At 37.8% G+C, this 22,341-nt stretch overlaps 1 long non-coding RNA gene across 1 annotated transcript in view; it reads right to left on the bottom strand.

Moving 5' to 3' along the window:
* LOC125697153 (uncharacterized) overlaps positions 1–22,341 on the bottom strand; it is a 124,740-nt gene that overhangs the window by 59,022 nt on the left and 43,377 nt on the right. The gene's annotated exons all lie outside the window — the stretch shown is intronic.

Here is a 22,341-nt window from a genome sequence, read left to right as displayed (position 1 = left end):
ACGATTCTGTGATTCTGTGATTCTGTGAAAATATTAAAGAAGCCTGGAATTCATTTCTGATAAAAGCAACATATATGCACTGAATTCTAACACATAGGTTAGCAACCCTCTCACGGACAGCAGCAGGGACACCCACAAACAAAGCAGGCCCTGGTCTGCATTTTCATAAACGCTGATTTTTTGTAATTATAAGGAACGTAGAATACTGTCCTCAAATCTGTCACGTAAGTGTCCAAGGTAGATAATTTTTTGAGTAGTATTTCAAGTGAATCATTTCATCCCCTCCTCAGACCAACTTAACCCTATAATCATGGCTGAGTATTTGTTCTCAAGTCTTGCTTTCAAAAGAGAATTTATACACAGGCAAACATTTTCTATCAATTACATCCATATACTTTAAAAATCCCCACATAGCTATAGGAAAAGATCCTATCAGATACACGATTTGACGTGATACATCAAAGCACAGAGTTCACAGTATAAAAAGAAACCATGGCAAAGATTACCCTTCATTTTAGGCTCACTGAACCTGGGTAGCAATGTCTTTGAAAATGTTAGTGAGCCACTTTATGTACTTCATATCCTTAAAATTTCCTTCATTATTTCTTTTACTCTTGACAGAGTGGTACAAGGACTTATATTGCTGTGCAGCAATATTTTTCCCCCTGCTCCATAATCACCTTCAAGTATGTAAACAACTGAATTAAACAGCAGCACATTGTCTTCCCTATAAAAAGCTTACAGGGATAAGAAGCCTCGCTTCTCAGACATTTCAGCTAAGAACTAAGTTGGGGGTCCTTTACTCCCTCAGAAACTCTACAAAACAAACATGGCAGTTATCCCTGTCAGCTGCTGTTCTACCAACTTTTACTAGCCAATCCTTCTGATATGGGAATCATGCAGAGGCAATAATTATGATGTTAATAAGCTTATGGCTTCATATGTACACCTCTGTCCACCCTTCAATGGCAGGAAACAATAGCAGCTACTTTGCCATGTAGTGCTTAAGGTAATGCACCCTACCTCATAAAGCAGGGGAAGCACACAGTTCTCCAGCAGCTATTCGGGCTGAGGAAAAGGAAGGGAATCACATGCTGTTCTTTGAAATGAGCATCACCAAAAAAATATAGTGAGGAAAAGTAATAGGGCATGGAGGTAAACAAATGAAAGCCTTCGCTGCTTTGGCTTTACCTTTTGATGTGCTCTTTCTACCCAAGAGAAGCCAACAAGCAGACTTCATCTGGGATGTCAGTGACAGCAATTCAGGGACAAGATGCATTTCTTTTTAATCAAGAAATAGGGAAGGAGCTGTTAAGACAAATTCAAGAATTGAAGTGGAGAAGGCCATACAGAAGGCTGATCCAACAGGTTAAGATCCACTTCAGATTTACTGATGCTAAGACAAGAAAGTAAGGTAAAGAAACACCTAAGACTGTTTCAACTTGTTAGTGGTCTAACTTATTTCAGTAAACATCCATGAAAGCAATAAAAGATGAAAACAAGGATTTTATCTAACGTTCTCAACAGTACCAAAGTGAAACTCCAATCCAACTTATGGCCTAAAGAGATTTTTTCTCAGTAGTGTGACAGTGATAGGGCTGCTCATTACCAACCTACTATCTTATCCAATCTCTCTATTCCTAGCAAACCAAACCGCAGGAGAAGAAATATACTTTAGGAAAGATGACTACGGTAAAAGAGACAAATATTTGGAGAATGAAAATGGATGTCTTGACTATTTGAGTCAAGGATCTCCAGGTGAGAAAAATGAGAGCATATTTTGCAGGCTCAGGGTGATATTTCTCTGTGCCTCTTCAGCTTCTAATTTGGTGCAGATCAGTACGATTCATAGGTCCTGTGTTTTACCAATGCCTTTGTATCATATCAGAGTGCAAACCCAAAACGAAAAATCTGTTGACAGCAAGAAAAAGAATAAGAACGGTTTATTTCTCATTGCGACATAATTATAATCTAAATAAAAGTAGAAGCAGAATGATGCTTTTATTCACTTTCTGGTTATTCATCAAATAAAAACTAACAGTACTGTAGCCTGTAAATTTGTTCTTTCCTTTGCTATAATGAAATATGTCAAACCACAAAACAAAAACCCCTCAGCCTCCACAAATGATACTGAAGCAGTGCTTTGTGTGTCTGCTTTCTCTCCCAAAACCTTTTTTGCCTTTACTTTCACAAAACACCTCAGTGCTCAACGGTCTCATTTTGCAGAATGTTGCCCAGTTTATATCTTCTGACCTGTTCTTTCTTGAGATCAAAGTGGCTTTGGTATTGATTTCTCCAACAGGACATGGAGTGCATACTACTGAAGAATGCTGAAGCTGTGGCATTCTGATCTTCAACACTGACCATCAAGTGCCTGCAGCTATACAAAGACTTGCACACTGACACTTAAATTGCAGTAATTTTCAGTGACTTCAGTGCCTACTTTGCTATTCGCATACTGCAAGTGTATGAAAAACAGCCGAAAGGCCAGAGCAGAGAACAGAAATGAAGGCTCCCACATCCGCCCTCCCCCCTCCCCTACAAAGCACAGGAGAACAATGTAAGCCCTCCTGCTTATTGTCACAAAAAAAGATGGTGGCATCAAAAATAGAAGCTAACCAGGTAAAATGGTGGGGACTCGACGAGAAAAGAACATGTGTGCTGTGAAGGAAATAGCTCTTTCAGTAGACTCCGCAAGAAAGAATTAAACACAATAAACTGTATGTAATTCATATATCTGACATTCTTGATAACCTTTCTTTATCATGATGGCAGAGGTGCCCACAGTGGTTTCACAGAACTGCAGCAGCTCTTCTATAAAACTGCATGTCTGCAGGTAAGTTATTAGCTGGCATCAACAGGCAGAAAAAAAAAAAACCCAGATATTTTCCTGCCTTCAATAAAATGAAATCTAGCTTAATTATAACACCTTAGCACAAGCTGCACAACATTAGCATCAGAACAAGCTCTCGGCATTTTCAGACGTTATTCTGAATGGCATTTTCATGTAAAAGATTTGGGGAAGGTGACTAATTTTTTATAAAGTGTTACTCAATTATGTCTCCAGTGTTTGCAATTATGGAGTTTTGGGAAGCTGAAGCAATAACATGTTCTCATTAATTTATACAGCAATAACAATTCTGGCATGAGGTTAGCATCACGGGCCAATAGAACAGATGAGCAGGCAAAACTGTCTCTCACTGAAAAGACAATAAGGCCTCAGTAGGCTTTCCTGCAAAGTCCATAACTAATAAGTATTTACACAGAATGACTGATGGAAAGACCTTTGCCAACCTTTTGGGATGTGTGCGTGGGAGGCAAGCATCCAAGAACAGGACACGAAAAGAAACCCATATGGTTGCACATACCTCTTGCTTTCACTAGAGTTAATGAGATACTAGTGAAGTGATGAAAAAAGATACCAACACTTTATTGTGATGTAAGTCAGCATTTACTGCCTTTCAAACCTCTATCGTAGCCAGTATTGGTCTTGAAAAACTTTTTGCAAATATTAATTACAGCTAAGTATGCAAAAACCAAGTTTACAACAGAGTAGCCTAATGAGCTCTTCGTTCAAGAACACCCTGGCATAAGAAACTTTTTTTTAATATTTAATCATGTTAAACCTGTAAAAGATGAACAATGAAACATTTTGACATCAAAGCCCACTGACAGGTTTCTTTTGTCAAATAGTGTTTTTCTTTTTAGTTATCAAATGTTTCACTCTTCATCTAGGAACACAGTCACCCTGGGAATTACTGTCATCATACTTACTCCTACTGGCATAGCTACACTTAAGCTGGTAAGACAAACCCAACACTAAATGAAAAACAGTGCTAATTTCTGATAAGTGAGGAAAACAAGAGTTTTAGAAATAATGGTGCACTTTCATATTTCCTGTTGGTTAGCCACATACCAAAGTGCCTTGATATGAAGCTTAAGATCACTAACTGAAAAGTACAAGCAATATGATTTCTGCATGCTTTCCTTGGTTTCTAAATCAGATGGCTCGCTCACACCTGATGCCATTTTCAGCCAATTTCTAAAGACACTGCTCATTCCCCATTCTCCAAAGCCCGATTGTTCCCAACAGAGAAAAAGCAGTATTTATCAAAATGTGTCAACCTTTTACTTTGCATTTCAAGGTTACAAAAGACTAAGTAGAACCACCCACATACAAGCACGTCTAAAGCCGTATGCACACAGCCCTGCGTCCTGGACAAACACATATGTTGTTCTGTTTCAGAGATCTAGTTAGACTTTGTTAATCCTGTAAAAAATCTATTAGTGTTCCAAGGTAAGGTTATGATGTTTATTTATGTAGCAGCTAATTTCAGGATTAGATATTTGATAGTACTGAAATGAATGTTCGTTTCCTATATTGAATTTTTTTTCTACGCTTCAATTTTCTGCCAACTCTTCTAATGTTATTTCTCTACACATTACCTTCTTAAATAAAATAAAAACAAGTAGTTACAGAGAAATCAAGTATAGTGAAGGAAAAAAAAATAGGTTTATCAGGACTTCAAAATGAAAAGGCACAGTTTTTACTTTTTCACTTTGTCTGCATCCCCTGCTGTGGGACCAGAATTTCCACCACCACCAGGCAAAATTCTCCTCTGCAGCCACTTCTACAACCCTCTGCTACCCAGTGATGCCCAACTGCCACTTCACCACAGAACAGGTTCCCCAGACCACTGGGTACTGCTCTTTGGGCCAGGGTCCCCTCCTCACGCCAGAGCAGATCACAGTCAGAAGGAGATTGGAGGGAGCAGCCTGCTCTCACTTCCATTTCCCTTCTGAAGTCAAGGATTTCAGCCATCTAGATTTATGCACAGAGTTATCACAGCAGACCATTTAAATGCAGAGTAGTTATTACCATTAATTACTTTTACAATTCAATTAACAATTAACTTTCATTGAATGAGCACAGACACCGAAACACGTTTCAAAATTGATTTAGCGTGAACCACTCCTGTTGATATTCACTGAAGTTTAATGTGGCAAAACAACAGCAGCAAGCTCAGCTGCAAGCAACAGGGCTTTGCAGCATGGACTAAAGCACTTAACTCTGCTCCTGGCTTTCCCACCACCTTTCAGCAGGCACCAGCAACACCAAGAAGGACCAGTGGTGCTGGTGCCGTGGCCTCATAGCAAGTGGGTACACAAATTGTCATAATCTCACACTCAACAGAAGGTGGTAAAAGGGTATTTGGCTGTTTGTATTTATTTATTCCAAACACTGAAGAAACAGTAGCAATGGAGGTGCTGAATGAAAACAGCGTTACAAGGGTGGAGGAGAAGAAAAAAGGGAAACACAAGCACAGGGTCAACTCAGCATAGACACTTTTGTACAAAGCTGCTGACATCCTAATGCATTTCTTTCCTCCTCCTGGAATAAACACTTGAGAATGGCAATAGATGACTAAGAAGGAAAATAAGCCCTCTTTGTTGTATTGTCCAAAGTGCTGTAAAACAAAAGGAGGCAACGGAATCTTGTCTTATTTCTCTGTAGGCAGGTAGATGAAGGCAATGGGCTTTGGAAAGATTCTCGGGATTATATTTTCATTTCAGCAAGTCACTTTTTGTCTGTGGGATGGATGACTGGACACAAGGTATGTTAAAGTGAAAGGTTAAGAATACCAGGTGATGATTTGCTACAAGACATCAACACAAACCATCTCCTTAGATTCCTAATCTTCATTCCTAATCTTCCCAGGTTGGCTCCTCACCAGTGACTGCAGAGGCAGCGAGATGATTCATCTTTGCCTCCAGCTCAAGTGCCAGTTGCTTTTCACAGGGTTAAGTGTACTTGCTAATTACATGTCCTTAACGTGTACAGATAGGTACGTGCACTGCCCTTGTTTTTCTGTGCTGTCAGTCCTTATAATTGCTTTAAGAAGATGAAGGCTATGCATTGTAACCATGTGCTGGGTGATCGACTGTGGGAACCTACCCTGGTGATGCTTAGCCATCTGCCACACCAAACATTTTTTTTCCACTGACAAGTGTATTCTCTTCCCCTCCTCAAGCATTTCTCCCCATTTTGCCAATGCTCAATATACGGGTTACAAACCAGCCCCTCAATCACATGCTAGGGAGGAATTCACATTGAAAAGAATTTATTTTCTTTTACTAGCATAACTTGAGATTTTTCTCCCATTTACTGATGCTACTCTCCTTTACATTGAATAAAGTTACAATTAGTGAATAAGTAAGAAGGGTGAATAATTGAAAGAGACTAAATACACTGTTATAACTATCAAGCTTTTCAGATACGTGGGCTGTGACAACACTGCAATAATGCAATAGGATGTTCCCAACAGGCACACGGCATTTCTGGCCTGCTGTTATGCAAAATAGAATATGAATTCTATTAGGGAAATCACCACTGCTGGCCCCCTGGTCCTCCTGGCACAGTCTTGTATATAAGACAGTCAGGACACCAGGGACACTGTCACACACCAAAGTGCTTTCTATGTTTTTTACAATGACATTTTGATACCTGACACGTTTTGAAGACCTCAACTTTCTTCTCCCATGTTCCCATTGCTGGAAACACTAGCTATCAAGAAGCAGCAAGCAATTCTTTTAAACTAATCTCATTTGGTGTTATTTCTTACTTCATCTGAATTTGCAATTTCAATGGAGGAAAGAAAACTGTAACCTCATACATGAAATCTGAATGACATTTTCCCTTCCCTGCAGGCTAGATGTCACTAATACCATTAGGAGAAATCACTTGGAACAATCTGCACATGGGACTTACATCCTGCCTAGAGCCATAGCATGTAAAAACTGAAGTGAAAAATGAGAAAACATTGCAGAACCAGAGTGAGTTTAGTTTCTTTAAATGAAAAGGTGATGTCAAAACAAGAATAAATAACAACAAGAGGGGCATCAATACGTTCAGGCTGAAATACTAGTCAGCTGAGCACCGAAGTTCTAGAACAACCTCTGACTTGGAAAGGTCAAGTCCGTCATCTAATACTATGTTGATGATGATGGATGACTCAAGATCTCTTTTAATTGTGTTCTTACCTCCTTAGGCCTTGATCTCTTAGTGTTACTGAGGTGCTGTCACTCAGCGTGACTGCAGTGTTGAAGACCTAAAAACGCACATGAATCTTTCTGTTCAGAACTATGCAAATGGATATACCCTATCATTTTGTGTTGAAGATAGGATCTGCTCTGATTATTCGACACAGTTAGTTTAAGTGTACACAAAATATACCGATGATAGATGTAAGTTTCCAGTTTTACCTCATGCATACTCAGAAAAGAGAAACAGCGTTGACCTTCTCAGTCATGCTTTTACAGCGGGATCTGCCTGCTAATATTTCAATAATTTGTTCTTAACTAGCTTCCTGTTTCTGAGCATACATGGCTGACACACTGGCTTAATTTGTGACAATTCAATTCTCAGGTGACAAAGCACAAATCACAGCAGCTGGGTACACAAACAGTCAGAATCTCATACTCAATAGAAGGTGGTAAAAGGGTATTTAGGACACTTGCTGTTATTTGCATCTCTAACAGCAGTTGGGAATGTAGCCAAAACCCTATGATGCTGGTGACAAGCTAACAAATCCCTCCTATCAAAGTGACTGATAAACTCTTTCCCGTATTAGTAATTGTTTTCCACAATCTGTAAGAATTATTTCTATCCTTTCTACCCAGCCTCCTATAGCTCTTCACCAACCACGTCCCAGCTCCTCATAGTTAAACAAGCCATTTCTTTACAAGAGCTGAGAGAAGATGAATAGAGCTTGCTCTCACCCCAACACCCAGCACCTCCTCCATCATTTCTTCTTAACAACATGACTGGGTTCAAAAAATAGGATGTTAAAAAATTAAGCCAAATAGAAAGAGAAGAGCAGAAGAGAGGACTAGAGGAGAAAATCTGTACATTGGATACAGAAAATAAATGTCTCCTAAAATAAATGTCTACTAAACGAAGACATAATTTTCAGTTATAATTTTCAGGTTTACCCAACCTCCCTCCCAGAACTTATTCTGCACAGTGTCATAGGTTCTAACTTGTTTTACAAACATTTACTTTAGAGGCCAATGTGAGCACCAAACATACCAGCCTTAGGGCTGCTCAAGTCCTCACCGCAGTTCATGTACCATGAAAGTATCACTCTTGGAGAAAAATGCATATTTTGTTGCAGTAAGATCTGGTATAACTTTCTATACAAATATTAAGTGTCATCTAAATTAAGAAACAGAACCATTTTGATATGGTTCATAATTGGCAAATCAGGTCATCTCATTATCTCTCACCTAGGATCACGCTGGGATGACAGCATTTACTGCATGCCTCTGAGCTGCTCTCCTTTCATTTTACTTCAGATTTGCAGAGCAGGGGGGTGAATCATGACAACATTCAGAAAGAAATTATTTATAAAAAAGCACAGTGAAAAAGCCAGATGATTCTGGCACTATAAAGCAGTTATTGCTTGTATTTACTTTGGGGCTGCATCACGGTCCTTTTATTTTAATAGGAAACTTAAAAAAAAAAAAAAAAAAAAAAAAAAAGGCCTCTGTTTTGGTTCCAGATGTTTTTTGACAGATATTACATGGTGTCAAACCTGCAGCTTTGGCCATGATCCGGACATGCAACCTTTGTTTTAAAAGTTTCAGTTACCTTTGAAGAACAAAGGGGTTTTTTGGGTAGTTTTTATTCAGGCTTTTCAATATCAACTCAGAAGATCAGTGTCTAGTTGAAAGTCCTCATTAAAATGCTTAATTCAAATACAGTATATACTAAAAAAAAAGAAAATAATACTTGATGGTTCAGTTACTTGTTATTTAATGCTTCAAACAACTACTGACTTTCTCTCAGTGTCTTGCACAGAGAGACTACAGTGGTGTTGAGGTATTATAAATCACTTCTGTGCATTCCTTTCCTTGACAAAACATGACATTTGCTAAAATCTTACTTGGAATTGTGTTAATAAAAAAAAGAAAAACTATGTTTGGAAATTATAATAAATGTGGTAAGTAAAACTGAATGAACTAATTGAAATGTTAAAAATACGATTAGAATGCACATGAAAACAAACACAGTGCAAGACGGTAATTAAAGCATATTTATGGAGAACTAATAAATCAGTTCCTGTTGGCGAAGAAATCTTCACATCCTGCCACATACAGAAGAAGCCAATCTGACCATCCCTGTTATCAGAACAATATTTACCAAACACAAACTATCTCAGTGACTAAAATTCCACAAGATGATTTGGACACTATCTAATATAAGAACTGACTTAGTACTACAGGATCAAAGTATGGTGACCGTCAGAGCCTATGGGCAGGGAGGAAGGGAAGCACCACCATCAGAAAAGGTAGGTTTTCATTCCGCCTCAGTGAAGCTGTATTTATTATATGTTATATACATTCTATATAAATTGTGCTCTTTTAAATGAATGACATTTCAGATAATAGTAAAGATGGATTTTTCCTTACTTTTGCCTTCCGGTTTCAGATAAAATACTTTTATTTCTGATACTTATCTTCCATACGAAGCTTCAGGTTATATTTACGGCTAAGTCATAAAGCAGAAAGACAACAGTGAAATTTCAGGATGCATTTTTCTCACAGCTTAGATCTAAAGCAAGCTACAGGGAGGTTGGTTGGCACCCCTGTAGAGTTTGTTGGCAGTTGTAGTGCTAACACTGACTCTGGAGTCAGTCTCCTCATTTAACATTCTGAAAACATGACACCTTGTACTAAATTTACTCTTGTTATGAATAATATGTTGTCTGTTAACATAAAAGAACAAACAGCTACTTTTATGAGGAAAAATGTATATTTTATATTTTCCAAATCTACTCAGCACCTAGAACCATCCCTTTATGACTGGATGTGTAAGACAGCAATAGGAGAAGTAAACAAACATCAGAACAAAATCCTGGCAGGAGGGCAGCTTTTGGGAACTGCTCTGAGATGCATTTTTTTTATTTTTATTTTTAAAGGCTGGTCAGTCAGCCTTTAATCAGGGGTTCACTATGCTCAGTCAATCTTCGCTTCATTCCCCACCACACTGAAGAAACACAACAGAACAACACAAGGTACGACGATAAGATGAAAACGCCCATGACAGGGCTTTACTTTTATGCCTGTGCACCCAAAGCTCCTCCTCAGTTTTGTCATATATATGAAAGATGAAACACAGAACTTACAACACTTCTTTCATGAATGGATTACATTATCGCAAAATACAGCTGAGTCATAAAATACAGGTATAATTAAATCTCAGCATTTTAGTCTACCCCTATCCACCATACTGGAAAGAGACACATTTTGGGACAGCTAACACAAATGACTACCTGAGATTTAAGAATACTTACTATGGGTTACTTAAATTCAAGAACTTTCCCTGTGGATTCAATTATCTTTTAATTAATATGTTTGCAAAAACATAGAATAAAGCATTTTTTCTCCTCACTACTTAAACACAGTAGACAAATCACATGACTCTCACTCAGCAAATCCTGCAGAAAATTCAGGCATCTGATACTGATAACAGTAACACAACCTGACCCATTTGTAACAGACAATCCATCAGACTTCCTAAATGCCCGCTCTTGGTCACAGGTGACACAGCGAATCTTGTTCTGATAGCAGAGATGCATGAGTTTCAGACAGCCACAGATGCATCCACTTCACCAACATTTACATCACAGTACACTCTTAAATTTGATGTAGTCACATCATACAGTCACTTACAGATATGCACGGTCAAATAAACTAGAAAAAAATATGACATGTGCCATGACATACCAGAGCTGTATGACATACCAGAGCCATAACATACCAGTATGGAGGATAAAACATTCTCCATACTGTAAAACCTACTTTGAGAGCAGTTGTTCTTGGCTTACAACAAAGTTGATCATAACTAGTAAAACTTTTTCTGTACATGCAGGTGATAGCTTTCCTGTGTCAGAATTCAGACTTGGCACTTATTCTTGCATGTGGTCACTGGGAGCTGTTTCTGACTCCGCATTTGAATTCGGTATATGAATGTAATGCAACTGAGTAAGTTTTTCTGCTGGTTTCTTTGTTTGGTTTTGTTTTGTTGTTGTTTTTTTAATAATAACATGTATCCATACAAAAAATATATTTCACCCATATGTTCCATATGTGCAGTATCTAGTTTAAAACTTCCCTGAAAATTAAGGAGATGCTCCCTTACTCCCACATGGAACATGAAAGAATTTGGATCAGGATTTGCATCAGGTTTTTACCCCCACAAAATTTACCAACAAGACATCATCTACCTTCTAAGATGATACCATACCTTTTCTAATCTGATACTAACCTAAGGTTTAAAAGCCTCATTTTGTGCAGAACATCCAAAAAGGACAAAATCAGCTTTGTTTTATAAATACAGAAACATAACCACTTTAAGCATGCCTGCCATGGAGCCCACATCTTTGTGCAGCATGATTTTCACTAATTCACATGTGATGGCCTTTAATCCCCAAGCTAGTCACTGCTGACTACTTCGAAGATTATGCAAACAACTAACTCTGCTTAGTCAGGCAGGGAAAGGGAAAACTGCTTATCTACAGTTGTTACATGCATGCATGCACTCTCTTTCTGAGATCATTCAAAAGAATGAAAACTTCACAACAATAACAAACATCCCTGCTTTTAAAGGATTAAACATGGGGATATAGGACCAAGTTTTCTGATGATGTCAGATCTCATTCATGTCTCACAAAATGTGTATTTTCAGAGCATTTTTTAAAAAGCTTAAAATAACTGCCATGGTTTCATGCTGGCAAATTGACATTTATTAGAAATCTCAGAACAAAGTCATCTTCAAAAGATAGTACTGGCAAAACAAAAGAAATCCTTGTAGCTGATAACCTTCAATCTATGATACAGTTACAAAAAGAAAAAAGAAAAATGCCGCAAACAAAACTTAGATTTAAGGATCATAATAATGCTTCCAATTACATGGATTAAGAGGGCAAAAAACGTAAGCAGGTAGTATGCTTATTAATTAAGAATACATTAAGAGTAGATGTTTCACAATGAGAATAGATTATTTCTTCTGGCTTATACTTAATAACATGATGCACATTATTTACTGGAGTCCTAAGAACCAAGCAATATTTTTTGAACATCAGCCTTACGCCTGAGTAAAGCACCTGTCCTGCAGCAGTCATGTTGAACAACCCCGAACACCCCAGGCAATTCTCTCTCAAAAGAGGTATTAAACCAGAAATAGACCAAATAATGCAAATAACTAAACATGATGCTAATATAAACATAACAAAAAAATAACAAATCAAAGGCAAAAAAAACCACAACACAATACAACAACCACCTACCAAATGAGTCAATATTCACGTGGGTGAACAAAAAGCTCTAAGTATATAAGGACACTGAGCTGCCTGACTACTGAAGGTCAGTCATATTTCTGCCTGAGAGCCCATAAATGCCCCAACAAGTAATGAGGAAATTCCTCTTCCTCTCAGGTGGGTGTGATCAGAAAGATATATAGTACAAAGAAAAAAAAAAAACCAAACCCACAGTGTCATGCATACATTTTATGGTATTGCTAGCTTTCTATCTTTCCTGGGAGCTACTGCTTTTATTTATTGATAGCTATTGTTTCAGGTTACAAGAGGCTGGAATAAATTTGCAAACAGTTTACTCCAACATCAATTTCTTCAGCGCCTAAGCATACTTACATTTCCCATTTCCTTGAGAAGCTACCTTTTTATCTACCTTGTGAGCATGCTATTTGAAACATGCTCTGCAGTAGCCCCCTAACCACTGTACAATAAAATGCTCAAAAGTAGTAATTACTGTCATGATGTCTTGGTCCATCCAACATGAATCGCTGTCTTACTAAACAAGTTACAAAAATGAGTGGTTTGGAAGCACACTGCCTTCCTACACATGAGTGTTCTGCAGGTTACTGACTCATGCAACCTCTTCCAGTGACTGCACCGGCTTGGTGGTCTCTTGACCCTTAGTCTGAAAACCTTAGCTCACCGAGTTTATCAGACGTAGGTCTCACACAGCCTTCCTTTTATTTACCATACTAATAGTGGCAATAACTTCAAGGTCCTGACCTTAATTTTCAGAGGTCAACAAAAACCAAGCCTGCAATGCAAATCCTCAGTCTCCTCTCTCCTCACAACTCACCTTGGTTATTAAACGTAGGAGGAGAAAGGCTGCAGAAGGAAGTTCTTCAGACAACACTACAGCAATTTGATCTATATAGTACATGTCATTGGCAAAACCTAGAGTAAGCTTCGAGGCTTTTGCTGTTCAAGTATGCAAGGAAAAGCAGGTAAACTGAAGAGCAATCACCTTGCACTTAATGCTGCAAGTCTCTAACAGAATCTGATCACTGATTAGAAAGACCCGAAAACCACTTGAAAAACAAAACAACAACCAAGAGGCACTGGACACCACAATTTGCTTATGAAAGAGCAAGTTCACAAACTCTTAAAAAAAAAAAAAAATCATGCCATGAATGTTAAGCTTCAGTATTATGCATAGCAAGTTGAATGGCAAGGTGGGAGAAAATGATATGCAACTATTTTAGGAATGATCTTTGCATTCAACAGATCGTTTTAACAGTAACACATAGCACACCAAAATGTGCCAGCAGTTCTGAAGACTAAAATTATCAAGTGAGAAAAGAGAGCATCATGGGACAAGCTTTAGAGGCCTGAAAGAAACATCCATTGACAATGTGATACGTAACTGTTTTTGCCAACTTTTGGACACAGCTTCCTGTAATTTTATCTATCATTATGTAACCAAGTAGTAATCAGCTTCAAAAACCATAGGGGATTTGTCTTCCTCTCTTTTCTTGTAGAAATCTACAACTGTGTAAAACAAAACAACAACAAAAAACCAAAAAAAAAAACAACAAAAACCAAACAGTAGTTCTATAGTCAGCACAGCTTCACGAGGGGATAATCACAGCTATTCCAAGTTTGTTAACAGGTTTCTTCATTGATGAGAAGCAAAGAAGCTGATTTCACATGGTTGTTTGCAAAAAGCAGAGCAGATTATGTGTTTCTTCAGCTTGCTTTTTGCTTACCCTCTTCATCTAGATTTGATTTGGCTTCAGCAAAACAAGGCTATACAACAATTTTAAAAATCTGTTCAAAGTTTAATTTGATGAGTTTCATTTTGGGCTGACACTTCACTATAACAATGACATAAAATACTTGGGAAACAAGACAAGAAGGGGCTAAAGAGAAAAGGTTTTCTGATTGGGCTCAACAAAACAGAAACAAACAACAAAGTTTCCTGCTTTGAGACAACAAAACAGAAAAGGAGACCAAAGGAAGATTTCAAACAGAGTGAAGAAAAAAGTAAAATGGATGAAATCCACATAACCACCAGTTAGTAATTACTTTTGAAGCAAGCCATAAGAAATATGAACCCCAGGAAGAATAACATTGGGACTGTGTTTTGCAGGCTTCAACCTGCTTGTGCTGGCCATGCAGAGCTCCTTCAGGGTGACTACCAGATAAAACTACCAAAAGGAGGAAGCGTGAGGCTCATCCTTATGCTCTGAAGTCAGTTCCACTCCTTCCAGGTGAGACCACGTCAAATTGCGATCTAGAATGCTGTTCACATGGGTGACCTTAAAAAATTGTATCTACACAATAAACAAAACAATTCCAGTAGAATTATTTGTAGGAAGACCCTGCCAGGTCAGGCATGGGCATCTAAATCTAAATCTGACATACTATTTCTGAATTGCATTTATTTGATTCAGTAGGAAATCTGGTAATACCAGTACAGAAACAGTAATCCACGTAAGCCAAAGAAGAATCATTTAAGTGTAGTAAATGGCAACTAACGTAGCTCAAGCACTGTGTGGTTGGAAACCACATTTCAATTCTGAGAGAGAAGTGGGGATATATTTATTGATACAATATAGTGACTTAATAAAGACAACTGACTTAAAAAGATATGCAATGGCAAGGTACCCTTGATTATTTACAACAAAGGGGTAGAGGTAAACACACTCATCTCTGAGAGGCCCCACTGAGTCACAAGGGTTCAGAGTGGACCCCTTTTCTTTCTCAACTCCTTCTCAGAGGAACCTGCATGCAGCTGAATCCAGTCCTTGTCTCAGACTTGTTTAATGGTTTATGTTTAAGTGATTACATGCGCACAAAGATATAACCTTAGCAAAGCTAAGAAACCTTCAAGGTATTGATCACTGAATGAGGATCTGAATGAATGAGAATCTGAATGCAAGGTGTCAAGCTACAGGGAATCTCTGTGCAGGCGTAGCCTTGAAAGGCATCCCTACGCGAGGAGAGACCCTAGTGTGCAGCTTACTGCCATGCTGGAGGGCCTCAGAGGCTGCTCACACTTAACAGCCTAAGCTGGCCAACACATAGTCATAGTATGGTCAATTGTGTACTAGCACACGCTCAAATGGTTCTCAGTTGCTGAACCTTGTCTGATGGTCATTTTTTTCAGCCCTCCAATGTGAGACAGATTTATGGTTGCTATTTCTCTTCGCGAGACAGTCTTATCAGTCCTGAGCAGGGCCTTGGACTTCTCATTGCCTGCCTGAACGAGGCCTTGTGCATAATGGCCAAGCCAAAGGAGAAACGAGAAGGGGAACAAGCAGGACACCGTTACATAGTTTACAGCCTATTTCATAGTTCTTGGAAAATAAGCTCATTTTTCCACTTAACAGTTTTAAATGGGGAATCATGGTTTTGATGCTTGAACAAGCCTAACTTGTTTCCTTAATCCAAAATTTCTAAGAAGACTAGGAAAACATACAGTGAAAATGTTGAGAAAATGTATTCTAGACTTGATTAGTTTTGTAGTTTAGTTCTTGAAAAATAACTTATGCTTAGATATTTCAAGGCTAACAAACAGCATGATCTCAAGAGGCAATATCAACTGATAGATGCAGCAGAACTACTAGAAACGATTGCATCATATTGCCAACAATAATACAAATCTTAAAAAAGCAATTCTCGTAGAGACTGTTTTCATAAACCCTGTTATAACCCAATTACATCTTAAGCTATCAGCAGATTTAGCTGTTATCATTTTAGAAAGCAAGATAAAAATTTTAATTATTGCTCCTGTGTGTGGAGCACCAAGAGCTCTGCTAACACTTGTGTGATTCTGTTGACTGTTTGGAACAGGCTGCGCTGACATGAACTGGAACTGAATTGATTACTGAACATGCTACTGCCATTGCTATCCTTCCCAAGAACATCACATAACTTCCTCTTTTAATTGCATTTCATTTCTGGAGAGAGACTGATTACACTTCTAGGAAGAAGAAAAAGATTTTAAAGAGCACCATGAGCTGCCCTGTTATCGGAATTGATATTGCATCCCAGATAATACAGTAAATGTGCTCATTTAGACATGAAATTATTCTTCCTACTAGCAGAGCAGATAAGTAGTGAGTCAAAGCTGAGTATATTTGTTCCTTTGTTATTTACAGTTGCCCTTCTAGAAACACATGAGCAGACTGTCATCTTTAATTGAAGCAATCTATGAGGTATGCACGACACTGTGTACTCTCACCATCACTTAAAAACATCTGTGCCTTTTAAAGAAAATAACTTAAAAACAAAACAAAACAAAACAAAACAAAACAACCAACAACCCAACAAGTCACAACAAGGCAATCACCTTCTCTTGATCAAATCCAGCCAACGGACTGAAATACTTAGGAAGGGGATGACAAAGAACACACAGAGTAAGAGGCTGCATAAAAATTGTTTCCATAGAAATCTTATCCTGTAAAACAGTGATAGAAATCACCATGGTAACTAACTTGGAGAGTTATGATGGAGATTTGAAATTCTCCCTGGTTCAAGCACTGCTGCACTAGCAACTGCATCTCTCTCGAGGAAAAGTTCAAGATGTATGCTTACATATACACACACGCACAACATTACATAGAATTTCTTAGCAAATTTCTGTCTGAAAGTTTAATACAGGTTTAAATAATTGTAGAGCTTTTGTTTCAGTTAACAAAATGAACTGCAAACCAAAACAAATACAAATAAAAATACACACACATTAAGATATGCCAGATACTGTTTCAGAGCACTCTATAAAAATAAAAATCAAGAATTTGGTAGAAGATATAGAAATTTCAGTGATTCTATTTTCATCCCAAACAGCAGCCATAAATATCTTGGTGCATCCATCCCTAAAAGGAATCGGCATTACCACAGGAAAACAAAAACAAATTTTCCCTATTCCTATGAACCAAACAATGTATTCTCTGTGACACACAAATTATGTCTGTTACCTTTATATCCTAACTCTACACGTGTTTTTGGTCTGTTTATTCATATTCATACTATTTTAGAAAAAAAAAGCAATCAGGCAGTGACCTCCAGCTGACCAAATTCGAGAGGAAAAAAAGGCAGCTGATAAGAATGATTAAATAACTCTCTTATCTGAATAATACTTAATTTCTCACAGGAGGCTGTGAAGCCTTAAGGTATAAACAAATAGTTCTTCATTTTCCCTTCATTTTTACAGAATCATTTTGCTGCTGCCATCAGTTTCAAGAACTGACATTCACTCAGAAATCCTATTCCGCGGAAATTTGCAATGGAAGCTAATTTAGACAACTGAAATGGTGGAAGTTATCATGATGAAAAGCTCTCTTGGCCTTCCTTAAGTCCATCCTCCCCGCTGTGTTTAGGTCAGAGACAGGTGAATAACTCCCTATCAAATAATAGCCTGTTCAAAACATAGATTTATTTCTAATGCAAGGGCTATTTTTGGAGAACAAGCAACATACTACTATGAAGCTTTAACATGTTCAAATCTTCCTGCTTCGTAATTCTGTACACAGTGTGCTTAAGACTATACATAAGAATTCCAGCATTTAAATGTAATCATAAAACTGAAGATGCTGTGGTGAAACTCGGCATAATGCTTTGCTGATCCAATTCCCTTCCTTAACTGAAGGGTAGCCACCCTTCAGAGTCTGAATTTGGGAGCTCTGACTAATAAGCTAATGGGAGTCTTCACAGTTTTCTAACAGCTGGCTTGTATAGGAACAAGATATCTTGGCACAGAGAATTATTTACACCCATGTAATTTCAGCACAACAGATGATTTGCCACGTAACAATAGAAAGCTGCAAAATAAGTGATTTGAGAAAGAAATTATTATCCCAGCTTTTGGCTGAACTTCTCTTCCATCATGAACTCAACAATCAAGATTGCTGATATGAAGAGGGAGTATTTCAGCAGTTCAAGAAAACCTCCATACTTGGCATGCAATCAGCAGCAACAAAAACAATACAAAAAACAAACCAACTCATCACACAACACTCATTCTCTAAAGCATATGAATTCTTTTTTAAGTAGCTGTATTCCTCTCGACTGTATTTACAGGACATATTAAATGGGCTGGACATTTTGCTTCATGTCACAGAGATTTTTACATGTTACCTATTGCTAAATGTGACTAGTTGCTAAAATGCTATTTTTACGCCATGTAGTTTAATTTCTCTTGCCCTGTGAATTATAATCAAGAAGAGAGAAAATGCAATTGGAATTTATTTTTTTTTTCTACTGAAAAGAGTTGTTTTGCCTTTCAGTGACATACAGTTTTTCTGTGCTTTACAAAGCCATTTGAAACACTCAGGAAATACTTATACAAGTTCATAGTAAGACAAAACCACCTCCAGAAGAGTGCTTCTGCTTCCTTCTACGGCTCTAGCTCAGGTCAAGGTCAGAAGGTTTGATAGCAAGACTTCTGCCATAAAGATACACAAAGAAAGAAGAGGATTTCGAACCACGGCAGAACAAGTTAAAACCATATTACATAGATAGATAAAAAATGAATCACAATTTTAAATCAAGGTCACTGATAAAGGCAGGTGGTTCCTTTCACCTTGTTGCTTTTGTGGAACACCTCATACCTTTGCTGTAGTACATTTACTCACGATTAATGCCTAGGACAGAAGTAGCCAACTGCAGGTTCATCAACTGCAAAAAATTCTTTAAAAATTGCAGATCATCTTCAGGAAGTCTGGATTGCTCTGTGCCTGCCTTCAGCTCAGTCTTTGAGAGTTTAAGTTTGGACTGAATCCAACGCAAAAGGGAAGCCTTCACCACCAGTCAGCTTTTCTCTCATTACTACCTCCCTGATTCTTTTCCCCCTTGATAGAACTGTGGATTCATTTATCTGTGCAGACCTAAGCAGCCACCATCAAATGCTTCTTCCTGATGCAGTTCTGATACTGTTGATGGGAACCTCCCTCACCTAGTATAACAAACAGTCATCCAGGCTTTAAATTATAAAGAAGGGAAACAGACTTGGGCCATACTGGACAGAAAAAAACACGCTCATCCTTCCACTTTTCCTGAATGTTGATAGGTATTTTTCACTAATATGTAAGGGAAAAGCAAAGAATCATAGAATGGCTTGATTTGGAAGAGACCTCAAAGATCATCTAGTTGTAGCCTCCTCGTCTAGCAGACATTTGGGTGGTTGAAACCCCTCATCAAGATGAGAGCCTGTGAGTGCAGCGCTTCTTGTAGTTGAAGCAAGAATGCCTCATCAGTGAGTCTCTGTAGCTCTGTAACACTTGAGCTGCCACTGCGGCAGCCAAAATACTGACACATTTGAGCCCTGAGCTTATAAGAAACCTTCTCGGAAAGAGAGATGGAAAAGAAACTCTCTCAGCCTCCATAAAATGCTTGCTTCCAGTTAAGCGTCTGAGGAAGGGAATCCACTGCCCACAGTGCATAACCATAATCATCTGTTTAGCCAACTGCCATCTCTTCAGTAAGGTGAGTCAAATAAACAACAACAAACATCACTACTAGGGAAACAAACAAACACACCTGCTCTACCAACATAACAACCAATAAGTAATGGTGTCAGCAAAGAAAAAATAGATCAAAATCTATAGAACAAGGCAAAAACATTGTCAGAATATCAGAAACAATACATTCAAGAGTATTTTCTTGCTGTAATACACTTGTGATTAAATACTCTTTGGATGTACCTTTTGAATTCAATAATAACTGCTTAAGGAGCGTTTCAGAGAGTTACCATGTATTTGGAATTATTCAGATGATTTGTCACCTCACCTTTATACGGCTAAGCTCATCACAGGAACCAATACGCATTTAACATCCTTTCACTAAAGGCTTAATGATATCTCTCTGTCATATCCTTTAGAGGAGGCCACCTCAAATGTGAAGTCAGCCTTTCACATCCCCTGCATGAGACTATTAAATCCAAGTGCTTGAAACAAGATCTTATTAAGATTACACAGTAAGACCGGGAATACTACCGAGCACCTTAGAGTCAGCTTCACACTAATGCTAAATTCAAAGATTCACTAGTTGAGCATCTTAATTAGCTAGCCATAGGCCAGTAGACTGTTCAGCCTCCTCAGCTCAAATTTCCTGAAAGGGTTGACAGTTACAGTATTTTGTTTTCCTTATGTGCTTAGTTTTGGCTATTTCACTCTCTTCAGTCACCCTCACAGTATTTCTCAGTATTACATCAGCCTAGTTCACGTTTGACCTGAAATATGCCATGTATATGAAAAACACCCTTAAAGTTCTTTAGTTTTTGAAATTTTAAAAGAAGAATAAATAAAATTATCTGTTGTAGAAAAGGCAACAATTAAGTGGTTGTATTATGCAGCTACATTAATATCTTCAGCCTGAAGTCTCCAATCATCCTTCATCATTAACACAAGATTCACTACCTAACCCTCTCAGGAATTTATTAGACAAGGACTTGCCTTCAATATTGCTTCTCATGGTTTATTTTTTTTTTAGTATCTTGATTGCAACTCTGACAGAGAGAGACAGCTCCACAAACACCAAACCTAATTTTCCTGGTGCTTATCTGAACAGAAGCAAAATGCATTGTCCATAAAAATGAGACTTCTGAGCCCGAATGGGAATCAAAAGCAAAATAAAACCCGAATTGCAACATGCACAAAAGCCTTGTTTTACCTACATAATCAGTGTTATTTGCAGTGAACTAGTTCAAATGAAAATCCTACTGACTCAGTGAATGAAGAGACACAGGAACAGTTTTTCATTTGTAATGCGTGGAGTTCAATTTACATGAAGAGTCTACTCACAGGTATACATTTTCAAACACAACTCATTACACCTGTAACTTCTAACTGTGCTCTGTTCTTCACCCCAATACATACCCTTAGCAAAAACCTTTACAACTAAACATGTTGCTTGCTATTTAGTACCTTGACAACTCACCACTTCTGGTGATTTAGTCCTCAAAAGAGGGGAAAAAAAAAAAAAGAAAAAAAAAAGAAAAACTCATGAAAAGAAATAGATAAAACAACTATTCTCCTCTTATTAACCAAAATGCCAAGTCTTTTTTTGTCTTCAGACACTATTCCCAGAACCTTTACATCGTCTGAAGGATCTGCAAGGACAGTGCTCTGATTTCCATATCTTATACTGGTGACAAATATTCTCAGTGATATCTGCTTTGGTTTATATCCTCTGGACAAGTACTGAATACCCACAGGAACCTTAAGACTGAATCTTAAGGTCTCACTTGCTGGAGACATACTTTGAGGGCTCCATTTCCATAATCACTAATTCATTAATTCATTCTGCCCAACTAAGTGAATATTTACATTTCTTATGGAAACCCAAGGGGTTAGACCAAGTTCATTAGGACATATTAAAAAAATTCATTTCTTCTGAGTCTAAAATAGCTCAACTCTAAAGGATGAATGGAGTGTCTTTAGAAATTGGGAATGTCTCAGTTTCTTTCAAGTGAGAATTCAATTCATTTAAATCCTGTCAGAAGCATAAGCACCTGTTGGTGAAAAGGGTGGAAGGCAGCACAGCCTTTTCCTGTGTATCTTGTTTTATCTTCTATTGTCTTGCATTTGTTTAAGAAAAAAAAATCAAACTGCTACTACAAGAGGAAGAAATTCACTTCTTAAAAACCATTTTCTAATTCTATATTTTACAAAAAAAAAAAAAAAATCAAAACAAGTGGCAAAAAATCCAGAAAAATCAATTTCTAATTGTAATTTTGTTTTGATCAACCAGTCCTCTCTTCCAACTTATTTCCAGCGAAGGAATGAAATATGTCAAAACAGACCAGCACTTATAAGAAAAATGTGCTTCTACAAATGCTGTATGCTCACCTTAGAATGAGTATCCAAATTATACACAACGCTTCTAAAACCAAGTAGAGGCCAATCAAATGTGCCTGAAAGATATTGAATTTCTCTTTGATCAAGCTACATTGACTACCTAATTACACAGAAAAATTATTGCTGTCTAATGGAGGAAAAAAAGGAAAAAAAATAATCTAGGT

Source organism: Lagopus muta, chromosome 8, assembly GCF_023343835.1.
Source record: "Lagopus muta isolate bLagMut1 chromosome 8, bLagMut1 primary, whole genome shotgun sequence".
Taxonomy (NCBI): domain Eukaryota; kingdom Metazoa; phylum Chordata; class Aves; order Galliformes; family Phasianidae; genus Lagopus; species Lagopus muta.
This window is presented reverse-complemented; position numbering and strand designations above follow the sequence as displayed.